Source organism: Amblyomma mixtum, chromosome 10, assembly GCF_055824585.1.
Source record: "Amblyomma mixtum isolate Tamu chromosome 10, ASM5582458v1, whole genome shotgun sequence".
Taxonomy (NCBI): domain Eukaryota; kingdom Metazoa; phylum Arthropoda; class Arachnida; order Ixodida; family Ixodidae; genus Amblyomma; species Amblyomma mixtum.
This window is the reverse complement of record NC_143021.1, coordinates 160,947,140-160,960,779: the sequence shown is the minus strand read 5'-3', so window position 1 is coordinate 160,960,779 and position 13,640 is coordinate 160,947,140. Positions and strand designations below refer to the sequence as shown.

Genomic DNA, 13,640 nt, shown 5'->3' with positions numbered 1-13,640 from the left:
GTGACGGGCTTGCTTTCTCTTATTGAAAGCTAGAAAGTTCTTCTCGCTTCGCACATTAAAAATCTTATATTATGGCCTTTTTCAAAACAATATGACTTACTGTATAGAGTCCCGGGGACTTTCGTATAACACTTACTTAAATCAAATAGCAATTTTACAAAAAGAGCCTTCGTATAATACACAGTAAACTCACAGACAGATCCGCTCTGCTCTTTCGTGACCTGGACATTAATCCTTTCTTTGCTATGCGGGATTTCAAACTAGCTTTAGTGGTTCTACATATACTAAACCATAACATCCCACTGTCATCATCTGTTTTCTTATATCTATCTCGTCCAACTAGAAATATTTTCAATTCTTGTTTTAACCTTCCAGTTGTGAATAATGTGTACAGTAAAAGAAGTATTGCCTATGCCAGTGCTAAAATTTGGAACCAACTGCCAGCTAACTTAAAGATAGGTCAGTTCTCAATCGCTGTAATAAAGAAGTTTTCTCGGAGCCAGCATTATTCGACTCCACTATAAATCTGTGTTTCTCTTGGATGCATTCGTTCTTTTATTTTTGTTTTTGTCCTCCTAACTATTGTATGATTTCCTGAGTATTTCGCTTTTACTTGTAAATAACTGTCACATAGCTGCTCTATAATACTGAGTTGTCTCGCTATAATATTTTTTGTACTTCCTGCATGGGCTCAAGTCTAGCCAGGAAGGCTAAGGGCCCAGATGACTCGCATGTATTCTTTTTACTAACCGTTGGAATAAAACTGATTTAAACTGATTGATTGATTAAAGGTGACTTTTTTCGTCGATAACCGCCATGAAAAAATTGATATGTGATTTCATATAAATTTCTCTAATGCAATTATTCATCAAGAGCTCTCATGTTGTTTTCATCCATTCCATTGTGGCACGCACAAAGCAATACATGAAATAAATGGGGCAAGCGCCGAAGGCACTGAGAGGGAGGACGGGGGGAGCTGTATCTTTTTGTGACAGTGACGGCAGTCTGGAAGGAGAGCGGTTGGGCCTTGGGCAGTGAAGGTTTATTCTAAAAAAAGCATCATTCTACTCCCTTCTCTTTTGTTCTTTAGTTTCCAGATGAACACACGTTACCTCTGATCGTTATCCAGTGCGGTGAACGTATAGTGCGATGGCGTTGATATGAGTGACTAGAAAGCGCGCTATCAGCAGGAGTGAAAGGAAAAACTCGCGTTTTTTGTCTTAAAAGTGGAAAATATAGGTTCGAAGACACTGAGATACCGCAGTAAATAACGAATTATGGAAGGCTTGCTCAATGGCAGGATCCATACAGTGCGACAAGCTGCGAGCGTAAGCGCGCGCTGCGTTCGAGCACTTTCTATAACTCCAAGCAGCCTTTCAAGAAGGAACGAAAGAAGAAAAAAAACACAAGTGACAAACATGCGGTGCGCCAATGTGCAAAATCAAAAGGAAGGAAGACAGTGCCTATATATAATTACTTCTTACTCTACTGCCGTTCATTAACACAAGCACCAAAAATGGCGAGCGTCTCAGCATTTCAGGTCACTATCCGTAACGTTAGGGGTTTGCGTAACCGTCGAAGGCAACATCAGTTACATCTTTCAAAGAAATGCGGTGTGATTGCAGCAGCCGTCCAGGAAACCAAGCTCCTCTGATAAGGAGGCTGACGCTGCTCTCGAGCCTTCTTTGCCAGAATTCAATGTTATCGGCATTCGCTCGAGAAGCTTATCAGGAGGGTGCATGCTACTCCTCGCCAACACGCTTGGGGTTACTGCTGCGTCGTATCGCATAGATGACGACGGGCGAATTATATGCGATGACTTCAGAATGTTGGGTGTACAGTAGCGAATCATTTGCGTTTATGTCCCTGTTAAGCTGCGCGAAAGAAGGCTATTTTTTTTTGCAATTCTTTGACCATTTGTGCACGGATCGTAACAGTATAGTGTTGGGTGATTTCAATTGTGTTCGTAGGGAAGAAGGCCTAGCAATGTTAAATAGGCGTAATGACCTTTGTTCGGCTTTACTTAGATATTTGGCATATGAATAAAACCTTGTGGGCTTTGGACAACATACGGCCAAAATATTCATGTTGCTCATTTTTAATGCTCCTCTGGTACTCGGCTTGACAGGATATACCTTTCAGCAGATATGTTAGCCAGAGTTTTTGGTTACTGGGTACGTCCCGTATTCTTCAGTGATCACTGCATGGTGTCTCTTCAAATAGGGAGATACAGTCGGCGCATATTCCATCCTCGATGGAAGCTGTGGAAGCCGAATAGCTGTCTGCTCTCAGATGAAATCTTCCAATGTGGGGTATCTACTTTTTTGAAGGACGTGTTGTCACGAGGTAATTTCTCATTTTTGCAGAACTCGGGACCTATTTAAATGAGAAAGAAAGCACTTGCCAATTGAAGCCCCAGGAAGAATCGCTATTTTGAAAAGACGTCACTTCCGTGAACTCGGGCCTACTTTTATTGAACTGCTGCCTATGTAGAAGTTATCAGTACCGTAAAAACAGCTTCAACAGTTTGAAACCGAAAGATACAAGAGAGCCTTGATAAGCTCAGTGTCCCGTAGGTGTCTGGATGAGCAACCATCTCGTCGGGCCCTCAGTGTTGAAAGGCCGACTCGCTTTCACACCTAGTAGTTTGAGCATCCACCTCACAGCAGAAGGTGCGATATTCGATCTCCAGTGCCGCCCGGTACCCACCGGTGATAAAATGGGTACAAGCTTTCCCCTGGCTGGTGTTCGGATTCTTTAGGGTGAAATGCCTGGGATATGGCTCTTCGACCCAACTTTGTGCAATGAAAACTAATTTGTGCCATTGTGCTGTTTGGCCAAAGCTGCCTGTAAGGCCGCTGCTAATTCCAGCTGCAACTACTGTATAGGGCGCTGCCCTCGCGGCGGTGGCTGTCCATGGTGAACGACAGCACCGCCGCTACCTTCAGGGCGCCCCCCACCCCTATCCCCCCTTATGCATACGCTAACGTCGGAAAGGCGCCTGATGGCCCACAGCGGCCTTGAAGGGTCAACGCTCTTTTCCAGCTACCACGGTGCAGGGCGCTGCCCCCGCGGAAGGGGCTGTCCCATTATGAACAAAAGCCCCTCCAAGCACAGTGCAGTAAGGAGTTGGTACGCACTGTTATCTTCACGATGGCTCTGTCAATTTGTGGGAGAAAACAGGAACCATTTCCTAGCTGATCTGCCGAACTGACAGAGAGAGCCCAGGAAAGCACGATTGGAGCATTTTTTGGCGACGTGGGGAACGACATGCGTTCCTCACTTTTATCCGCCCGCTCATCGATCACGCTTGTCCGAACGCCCCACCGTCTGTGCCGTACCGGCTTCTCTCTCATCTATTGTTTAAGCACTGTGGACAGGGGGTACGCATCTGTACCAAGATCTTGACTAGCAGTGCGAGTGGAGAAAGGGGGGGGGGGGGGGGGGCGGCGGTCTGCTTGGGACAGGTCAGAAGGAGACCCCCAACGGGAGAGGACGTGCATGCTCTCTCCACCGAGAGAGTAGTGTTGTATTTGTTACTTTATGTTCTTAGCGAGCCCCTGGGTTTGAGGCTGAGCTCAACCCACGGGGTAGGTCAATGATTGGAGAATTGATGCTTGGGGCGGGCCACTTAAAATGACCGCCCCATTTCTTTGTTTGTTACGGTTATAAAAACCGAAGTAAACGGATGGAGACCAGCCTGAGCTGGGGCTCCATGCTTAGCATGTAATATTCTGCTACTAGGCTCTAACCTGCGGGGTCGAAGAGTAAAGTAGCGCAGTTTGTTTTTCCCTTTGTAAATTCATGTCTGCTGTTTTCCAGTTTTGCTCCTTGTATATGTTGTAAATATATGCTTCTCTTATATTTGTCATCATCTACGAGAAACAACGCCTCCTGGTCTTCCTTCACGCCGAATTAACTAGAGGAAGGGTTTGCGAACCTTCCTTTGAAGAATCTTTACTCTGCCCTTCAGCCATAAAAATTCACCACCATCAGCATGCTCTTGCGACAAAAATATTAGAAATTCACTGTGGAGGCTGTACATATAGTTATCCTACTGGTGTTATTGATGCTTTCTTTGACTAGTATGAGAAGCTGTTTGGGGTTTCGGGGTCAAAAATGGCACTTCACATTACAGTTGCTTATTCGCAGTCTTATTCGATGAGCAGCGTGATGTAGTGAAGTTAGATATCACGTTGGACGAAATTAAATGCGCCATTTCTGACCTGGCGGCTCAGAAATCTCCTGGGCCAGATGGTATTATCCCCTATCTAGACGCATGGGTCTGCCTCCTAGACATTTTATTATTGGGAAGTTGGGGACGTGCATGGGTATGGGTGGTTCGTTTACGTACGCTTGAGAGGTTGCTCTGACTGTAAGCTTGTTCTTTGGCGGCAGTGCCGAGCGTAAACGCGTTTTCAAAATTCTAAAAAACTGATACCGATAATACTTGCGATTGGCTACGAGCCTCTCGATAATTGAGGAGCCTATAACAGTAATATTTTAAAGTTAACTAATCGATATTAGTTTAGCAGCGTTCTAAATAGCACGTATTAACTTTATACTGAAGTATACTACACCGCTGACAATTCTGCGCCGAAAAACGAGCTCTTCTAAATAAAAAAGCCTTCTTCGAAAATTGAGCAAAGTCTTAGATAAAGCATCGGTAAAGTCGCAAAATTATCGCTTCCTATCGCAGGCTTGCTAGGCTTGTGTTTTGCAGCTTAAAAGGTCTCTGTAACACTATTTCGTAAACACTATTTCGTATTTCCCCAGTGATAGTAAGCGAAGGCGCTTCATTAATTGCGTTTTTCATAAAAGTTTGCACAGCGCTTTCAAAAGGTGTTGCAGGATTCATTTAAGGGGTGACTCTGTGGTTAAAACTCTTTTCACTAGTTACGGATGAAGTGTAACCACATCTCCGCGTGGTATATTCAATAGCCGCCATGCTTCTTGAGTATGTCAGTTCGTGTAGTCATCCAGGCTGGTTGTATTATTATAGAGAAAGTGCATATGTCTGCACGTTCATAAACGTCCGTTTTCAACAATACAGATATTAGCTTGTTTTGAAAGACCCAACATTCGCGGAAATTAAAATTCAACTCCAGCACATAATCGCGTATCTACGTGACAAAGCCCCTTATAGAAATAATTCGTATAAGATATTGCACGCATACATAAAAATATTGAGATTTATGCAATTGTCATTGTCCTAGGACTGATCTGCAAAAAAAAGTTATAATTTTACTGCCATTCTTTAAAAAACGCTAAATTGATGCTCGAGAGAAATCTTAGAAAAAGTACATTCTGAGATACGCAACCTTAGTTTATCCCCTTATTTGCGTTATTTGCTTTCGCGTTCCATCAGCGAAATCAACGGAAGCGATAATCGCTCCAATTCAAGGAGATACATGTTGATATTAAGACGACCGTGCTCGACTGTTGGAAAGCAGCGGAATCCACGATGCGCCGGGACTTTCAGATGTACGAATCGTTACCAGTTTTCGACTACCACATAAGAGTAATACATTTCGTTCACTAATTTTTTAGTGCTTGTATCGCTGAAGGTTTTCTATGACAACAGCGAAAAACACCTGAGGTCGCGTTAACAAATGAATTTAATAAGAAATTCAAATCGCGGAAGATCAGTGAGATTCATACGGCATGCGTGCGCTGGCGTTAGTTTTAAATACGCCGTAACATGCCTCGAAACGCGGGACGCATTATCAAGTGTGCGTGCGCGACGAAAATTTGCGCTGCACCACTGCGTTAACGAAGTCGCCGCTCCCTTCGCTTTCACCTTCCCAGCAACCCGCGATTTACATTCTCCCCTTCCCGCCGTTCCCCTGACCGCGCCCCTTTGATGCAGGTTGGCTCTCCAGCCATTTGCCCCACAAGAAAACTAATCAGTAAGTATGCCGGGCATCAGGACGGAGAAAGAAAGAGTTGAAAACGCGGAAGTTAAAAATTGGATGAATTCAATGGAAAAGAAACATAGTGTAGAACTATATCCATACTGGAAAAGGCAGATCAGGAAAGAATTTTTCTATGATAACTCAAGAGGCAGTGCCCTGCTTTTTGAGGCTAGGTCAGGGTGTCTTAGAACTCGTAGCTACAAAAAAAATTAACAATGAAGATGACATATGTGCAGTGTGCAGCAAATGTATATAAAGCATTGAACACCGCATACTCAAAAGTGATTTTATACATCCAGATGTCGATGCAGGCACAGTCACTCTTCCTGAGGCCCTAGGGTTAAGGATAACAATGGTCACGTTAAACAATCTGCAATGGAAGTTAGTAAAAAGCGATTGGAGGATTGGTGGCTGAAAAGGAGAGATGTGACACAAGGTTAGAAGTGCAGGAAAACGTAGTGAAAGAACATGGCGAATCTTACGGAGAGTTAGCAACACAGTTGAACAAAAATAGTGTAAGAAAAGCTGATCATGGTGGAAATTGCCACCACCCCGTTTCAAAGGGGGTGCTCCTATCCATCCATTCATGCTGCGCAGCATGCAACCGCACTCGTGGCTGCGAGGAAGCCATCATGGCCGCTGCGACCACACGACCGTGACCCTGCGGCGCAGTCAGTTTTCCTTCGAGTGCGCACAGGCTGCGTATCGACCGCGGAGTAATATTAACTTACTCCGTGATTGTGCCGTCAGATAAGCTTGAGCATTTGTAATGCAAGTGACCTCCACTGGACAGGCATATCCGGGTTCCGACGAGTGTCTACCCTGTGATAGCAGCGAACATGTAGTGTTTCCGCCTGTCCCGCGCGACAGAACGCCATGCACATTAACCGCCCTAACTTCGATTTCTTGAAGACGGGCCACAACTAGCAAGCTTCAGAGACGACATGAATGAATGAATGAATGAATGAATGAATGAATGAATGAATGAATGAATGAATGAATGAATGTTTATTTCGACCGAAACAGGAAGAAAGTCTGTCGAGGAGGCTGACAAAAAGGCAACGAATGCCTGACTAAGTGTCAGTCCCCTTTCTGAACACACAAAACACTCAAGCAACACGGGGTAAGAATAAAGTATGTACACACACTTAAAATGGAAGGTACATGCAATAAATAGCAGAAACAGTGAAAGCATCTTGCGCTTTCAAGGTAAATAATCATATGTGAATCGATAACAAGTACAGGTTAATTTTTTTTTTCAAGTTTCCTCGAGATGACGATTCGTTTACAATAGTGAGAACCGTACGATCATGATTTCGAAAATCAGGAATTAGGAAATATTTCTTTTGCATGCCGTAGTTTGTCTGTATCTTGCCCGTGTTGTACGTAGTGTGTCTTGTTTTATATGTGTGTTCTTTTGGAGGGTGTGCTCTGAAAAAGGCGCGTTTATTATGGCTGATCTCTCGAAATATTTTCACAGCTGTTTTTTTGTTAATAAGATTTTTGTATTGTTAATATACTATTCTTCTTGAAAAGAGGCGCAGAATGACTTCTATAGGGCGCATTTTCAATGACACGTATGGTACGTTTCTGTAATGTTAGCAAGCTATCGATGTTAGCTTTCGTCGTGATACCGCATGGAGATAAACAGTATTGGAGGCTTGAATGCACTAGGCTATAGTACAACTGTTTTTTCAATCTAGAAAGAAACAGATGCTTTAATTTATTAATAATGCCGATAGATCGTGCAATGTTGGTTTTCACGCTGTCGACGTGAGTGGCCCAGTTTAAGTTTTCTTCAAACGCAATGCAAAGGAACCTAAAGCAAGTGGAGTGCTGGATGACTTCATCGCGGAATTTTTTTACAATGTTCTCATCAATACACTTGTTACGAGGGCGAAATACGACGTATTTTGTCTTTTGAATCAAAATCACAATAGGCCCCTGTTTCAACAGCCCCTGATCTCTACATTCCCTTCTTTCCTGTTCACTCCTATTATTCCGCTCCCTATCTCGCGGCGCAACGGTGTTCAAAAAGAGCGCTGAATCCGCCTCAACCCACGCTTCTTTTCATCATCACCAGAAATTTCAGTTCGCTGCGCATCCTCTCCGCGAATCTTAGGAATCTCCTCTCAGGAATCTTAGTGTATGTAAAAGAATTACGCTTAAAAAATGCACCCAGGTACACCGGGCACAAACGTGTAGGCCGTCGTAAATCTGATCCAAAAGTACCTTTTCTGCGCAACGGCATGCTTAGAGTGTGTTCGATTGCGTAATGGTCGAGTCCACGAATAAAGGGCCCGGATCCAGCCGCCGGCTGACTAGGGGAAGGGCTCACCTGGAGGATGCCCGGCCGACAACGTCCGTGATCGTCGCAGGCACGTTGCAATGCACTCCACAGCCGACGCGAATATGAGCTTACGAGCGTCGACGCGCGGTCCCGATAACAGAAACACTCGAAGGAGAAAACTTGTGTGCGTTCTTTTTTTCTGCGCCACTGCTGCGACCATTGGCTGCTCTTGGTCACGTGGTCCGCGTTGGCCCGCGCCCAGCGTCGCCGGCGATGGGCGCCGCTGCTTCTATCCGCGTGCAGCTATTGATGTTTTCCTCTTGCATTTCGGCTATCTGTTTCAGAGCTAGCGTGCGCACTGCGCAGAGTATCAGAGCGAAAGATATTCTTTTATTTCAGTTGCAGTTCAAGAAGAACAGCGCGAAATACACAATGAGTAAAGGAGGATACACACAGACAGGCGCTGTCTGTGTGTCTGTGTAGTCCTTGTGTATTTCGCGCTGTTCTTCTTGAACATGGCATACCAACTCGCCCAAGCATCAGTCCTATTCAGTTGCAGATCTTCGCCGGATCTGAGAGGTGTTTCCATGGTTACGGACAGCAAACCGGTGTGCCGCGTCTCTGTTGACCGTTATTGTTGAGCTTCGTCGCCTTGCTGGCAATAAGTTGCGCAACAGCTTTTCCAGTTCCTTACGAACACATCTTAAACATCGGCTCATGTCCCAGCTTAAAGTTATTTAGCAGACTAAATTTTGCGAATAAGTGGAGGCGCCTACTGCTGCAAAAATGTGGTGTTTATTTCGATTTTCGCTTGAATTCTTTTTAATGCAGTGTAAAGGAATCAAAGGCTTATTGATAGAAATTTTGAGAAATAAATAAAACACCCATTGAAGTCGGGCAGTGGAATAACTTCCATTTACTTTGTAAAGTCTCCTCGTTTGATACGCACTCTGGCCCGCAGAGCTGCGAAAAGCTCCGAGGTCGGTACTGCTCATCCCTGGGCTTAAGAAACCTCACGCAAAGAATGGGTCTCAAAAGCAGAAGGAATATGAACAGGGACTTGGCCGGCATGTGATCAAGGTTGCCCCATAAATGCGTCCGTTGCACTGTGCTCATTACGCATTCTGCGCGTTGCTGTGGTAAGTCCATCTGTGATGAATATATTTCCTTTTGGCAACCATTTTCGATGCAGTGGGTTTGTAAATGCAACATTTTATAGTTACGTTCACTGAAAATGAGCAAACCAGCAAGTTTAATGTTTGAACATTTATTAAGAACAAGAAAGAGCCGCAGGTCTAGGTGTTCATGTGTAAGCTGCGCGGAAGCGATTAATCAGTCCTCTGGGGTCTCATCAGGGATCGACCGCCTCGTGGAAAGGTCCGCGGCTGGAGCGGGCGCCGGGTTCGGAGGAGCGGCTGCATAGAGGGCAGGCCCAGATGCTATTCCAGCCAGCACCTCAGCCACGCGCTTTTTACGACCGTCTCCACCGGTCAGAAGCTGCGCGCAGGCGCCTGCCGGTGTATGCCTGGAAAACGTTCACAACTGTCTTCGCCTTTTCATTGACGGCATTTATATATTCCATTTATTTCGATCAAAGATGGGGGAGGCGAGGCAAAAAGCTGCGATAGCTGCTTGACAAGTCCTCGTCCCCTACAAAGCAGCAGCAGTACACGCCGACAACCAGACACATATTACTTCAAAAAATGAAAAGAGAAAAAAAGTAAGAGAAAGAAAGAGAGCGATATGTGATAAAGTATAGAATGTACCGCTCGTACAATAAAAAAGGTAAAAAAAGTAAATGTATGACTTGCACACACCAAAAGCATACACTTGCAAACAAATTGATAAGAAAGATGTGTACACTGAACGGAGTTCTTTTCATGCGGAAAAAAAGGTGAATGCAACTGTCTAAGTCGGAGTTAGATTAGATAATAATATCTGACAAGGAAGCATTGAACACTGTAAATACACTGAAAAGAACAATGTAATGATAAAAAGGAGCGCACAAATCTAATAGAGCAACATAAAACCGACATTGGTTGATAGTTTATATTTAAGAAAGCATTCACAAAAGTAGGCATTCATGACAAGTGAATTAGGCAAAGCTTAAGTATGAGTAAAAATTATTCCGAACATACAAAGGTAGCAAAAAATAGACAAAAACGGTGCATTATAAGAATACAGATTTCAGTTCATGTGGGCTGAGATCAAGATGTTATTCTTTAGGTACGTGTTGAGTATATTAGGAATTCGATATCTTAGTGTCTGAAATCCACAATTAGTCCGGAAGGAATGCACTTTCCAAAACTCGAGATTACTTGTGGGGTAGCGTGATGGACCTTTCATGGCTAATTCGGCGAACCTTATTAAACTATTGCATTTAGCTTTTTTTCCCTGATAAGCCCAAGGCACAGGTAATAATTGTACATGTTTTCAAAACGTATTATTTCAAGGCTTTGCATTAGAGTTTATATCACAATCGTATTGAGAGCGTGTAATAATTCTAATAACCCTTCGATGTAATATACTCAGTTTTTTTTTGTTAGTGTAGTAGTACCCCAGAACAGACTACAATATTGTAAATGAGAGACAAATAAAGAATTATATAGGAGTAACAAAATATTTTTTCGGGAGGAAATCTCTATGTCTGTACAAAATGCCGTTAATCGAGGCGAGCTTACTTGAGATATAATCGATGTGTCTGTCCCAGGATATATGTTCTGTGAAGATTACTCCCAATGTTTTAAATTCACTCACTATTTCTATCTGTATTATTTAAACTAAGCGTTAAGTTAGGTGGACACTTTCGTGTCTTAGGACGGAAAACAATCGCTTTTGTTTTAGGAATGCTGATTACCAAGCCATTTTCCTCTGCCCAAGCAGCTACCTTAGCGAGTACAGAGTTGGATATCATAAACAATTCAGTGCTGTCATCGGAAGAAAAGAATATGCTAGTATCATCGGCGTAAATTACTAACTTAGCTCAATCATTACATCTGCACATACAAACCCCAAAAGAAGACGTCATTTGGCAAATTGCTTTTTGGACAATAGTAGCTTGGATAGCAAGTAGATGCAGAAAAGATACGGAATAAATATATCACCTGTAGCCCCTCTGTAAAGCCTTGTCAAAATAAAGGCTTTTTTACTGAACTTGAGCTGGGCGTGAAGGCCCATAACAGCCTTGGTAAAAATTGAGGTAACCTTTGGCAGCTTTGGCCGCCTAGCTGGACGAGCTGCCGGCGAGGAAAGCAAGGAGCAAATAATTGTCAATGGCAATTCGAAATGACAAAAATGAAATGTCTCCCGCGGCAAAAGAAACTGCTCGGCCAGTTGGTCATGCATTTTGAGTCTTACAATACAAAAAGAAAAGACGCAGGCTTAGAGAAGCAGGGTGATCTTTGTTCTTTTTTCCGAAAACATGGTAACTGCGTGTCTCACAAACCAGTTTCAACGAACAGCCGCTTTCTACCACAACCCAAAGACCGGATCACCGCAGAGAAACACACGGATGTAATTTACTACTCCATGCTCCATGTGTCCAGCTTCATTAATGGCCGAAACAAAAAGCCTCGATCAGAGAATCAGGAAACAAAAGAATGACGTCCGGTCAATGAATTCGGAAGGCGACACCCTCGCCGAACACTGTGAACGCATTGACCACAGAATCGCCTTCGGGAATAAAAGATTAGGCCCTGAAGCGTAATCTGGTCAAAAGGAGCTAGGTTGAGCCGTGGAATATCCGGCTTACAAAGGCGACTTTGAACAGGACTCTGGGAGAGTCCCCTCCGCGTACGTTAATGGAATTCGCAGACATATTTTTTCCTGCTGCTGTTGGCTCCCATTTCAGTCACCCTTCAAGAAGGGATCGAGTTTGTCGCGAAATGTTCCGTTGAAAATAAATTATTAGTTGTTTCAGCGTTTTCCACCTTTTCTTTCGTTTCAAAATTCTACATGCACTATACGCCCACTGCACGAAATTCTGCGCAAGACATGGTCTGCTCCGGCATTGCCACTTCGGGAGAAATGCGCCGAATTCTATGCAACGTCCACCGGTGCGCCATCACCCATCGAATTCGTGCCATTAAAAAAGGTCAAGTGCAAAGTCAGGAATGGCATATAGGTTTTAAATAATTATCTATACAGGGTGTTTCACTTGACTTTCGGCAATTTTTTAAAATAGGCTTTTTGAATTCGAAGAGCGCTTTTCTCGGCATAGCACTGACAGTGACGTAATGCATCAGAACAGAGCTAAGATATCTAGTGATGCAGCACAACGGCACAGGACCAAGGGAAGAAAGGGACGAACACAGAGCTGAACTGACACCAAATGTTTATTCCGGATGCTAACTGCATATATATATATATATACTCTTGCACCCCAGAAAAAAACAAAAGAAACAGCGAAGAGCAGATTGTTTCCAACCTAATCACTATGCGCGTGCAGCTGTATCGTGTTTACATCTATCATTTGATATCAGATAGTTGTGCTCTTTCAACGGGATGGCAACGGAAGGAGCGCTGATACAATTCGCACTCCTTCCTTAGTCCCGGGTAGTTCCTCTAGTGCCTCCAAGACTCAACCGCACAGACAAAATGGTCGCCCTGCTAAAATTGGCAAATCTGTCGCAGCCTCTGGGCGTCACGAATACAAGCTCCGCAGCACCAACTTCAAAGCCTCCCGGTCCGAGCGACAGCAATGACTACCCACGTCATTTTCCGGTAACAGTGCTCCTACACACTACTCTGTCGGGTTTGTAAAGCTCACAAAAATAGCCGATAAGTGCATTCGCCACGAGTTGCATGTTGCCACCCTAAGCACCTACTTAGCCTCGTCCATAGCCCCGAAAGACCTTCGCATAACTGTAAAATCAGCTATATCTGAAATGTCAGAAAACAATATATCACGATGGAATATGATACTAGCGACCGCTTCGCTTGAACTTACCCGTGTTGTTTTAGAACACTATGTATCTTCGGGGAATATGTTACGTAATACCGCAAGCCAACTGTGCTCTCGCTATAAACTAAGCTCATCTGAAACGTTTGTGTTGGAAGAGTACAAAACCAAAAAGCGAGATGAACTTTGCGCCATTAAAACAAAAAAGCTGTTACGAGACAAGATAGGCTATCTTTCCGACGTAGTTAGCAATGATCGTGAATTCATTCATAATTCAACTGACAAAGAATGTCCATCTTCTTTTCCGACGGCACTAGCGATTAAAAAAAACGCAGTCCTCTCGATTTTTCGAATATGAGTAATATCTCAGATCATGAATTAAGCTTCGAAGAAAGTAAGGTGCTGTCCCGGGGCCTCAGCTTTCGTCCTGCCACAGGTGGTTTTGGCGAGTTTCAGTTGATGAAAGATTTGGATAATATTGCCCGGAACCTTCGCCTTCGGAAATTTTTTCATAATAAGCCTAATTCAAACGCAT

At 43.8% G+C, this 13,640-nt stretch overlaps 2 protein-coding genes across 2 annotated transcripts in view; both read right to left on the bottom strand.

Moving 5' to 3' along the window:
• Positions 1–8,363, bottom strand: part of LOC149327531 (uncharacterized) — a 144,539-nt gene extending 136,176 nt beyond the window's left edge. Inside the window, exon 1 of the mRNA XM_089563245.1 lies at positions 8,254–8,363. The gene's annotated coding sequence lies outside the window, so the exon portion shown is untranslated. The remainder of the gene's footprint in view (positions 1–8,253) is intronic.
• Positions 1–13,640, bottom strand: part of LOC149327525 (uncharacterized) — a 753,829-nt gene that overhangs the window by 206,772 nt on the left and 533,417 nt on the right. The window lies entirely within an intron of this gene.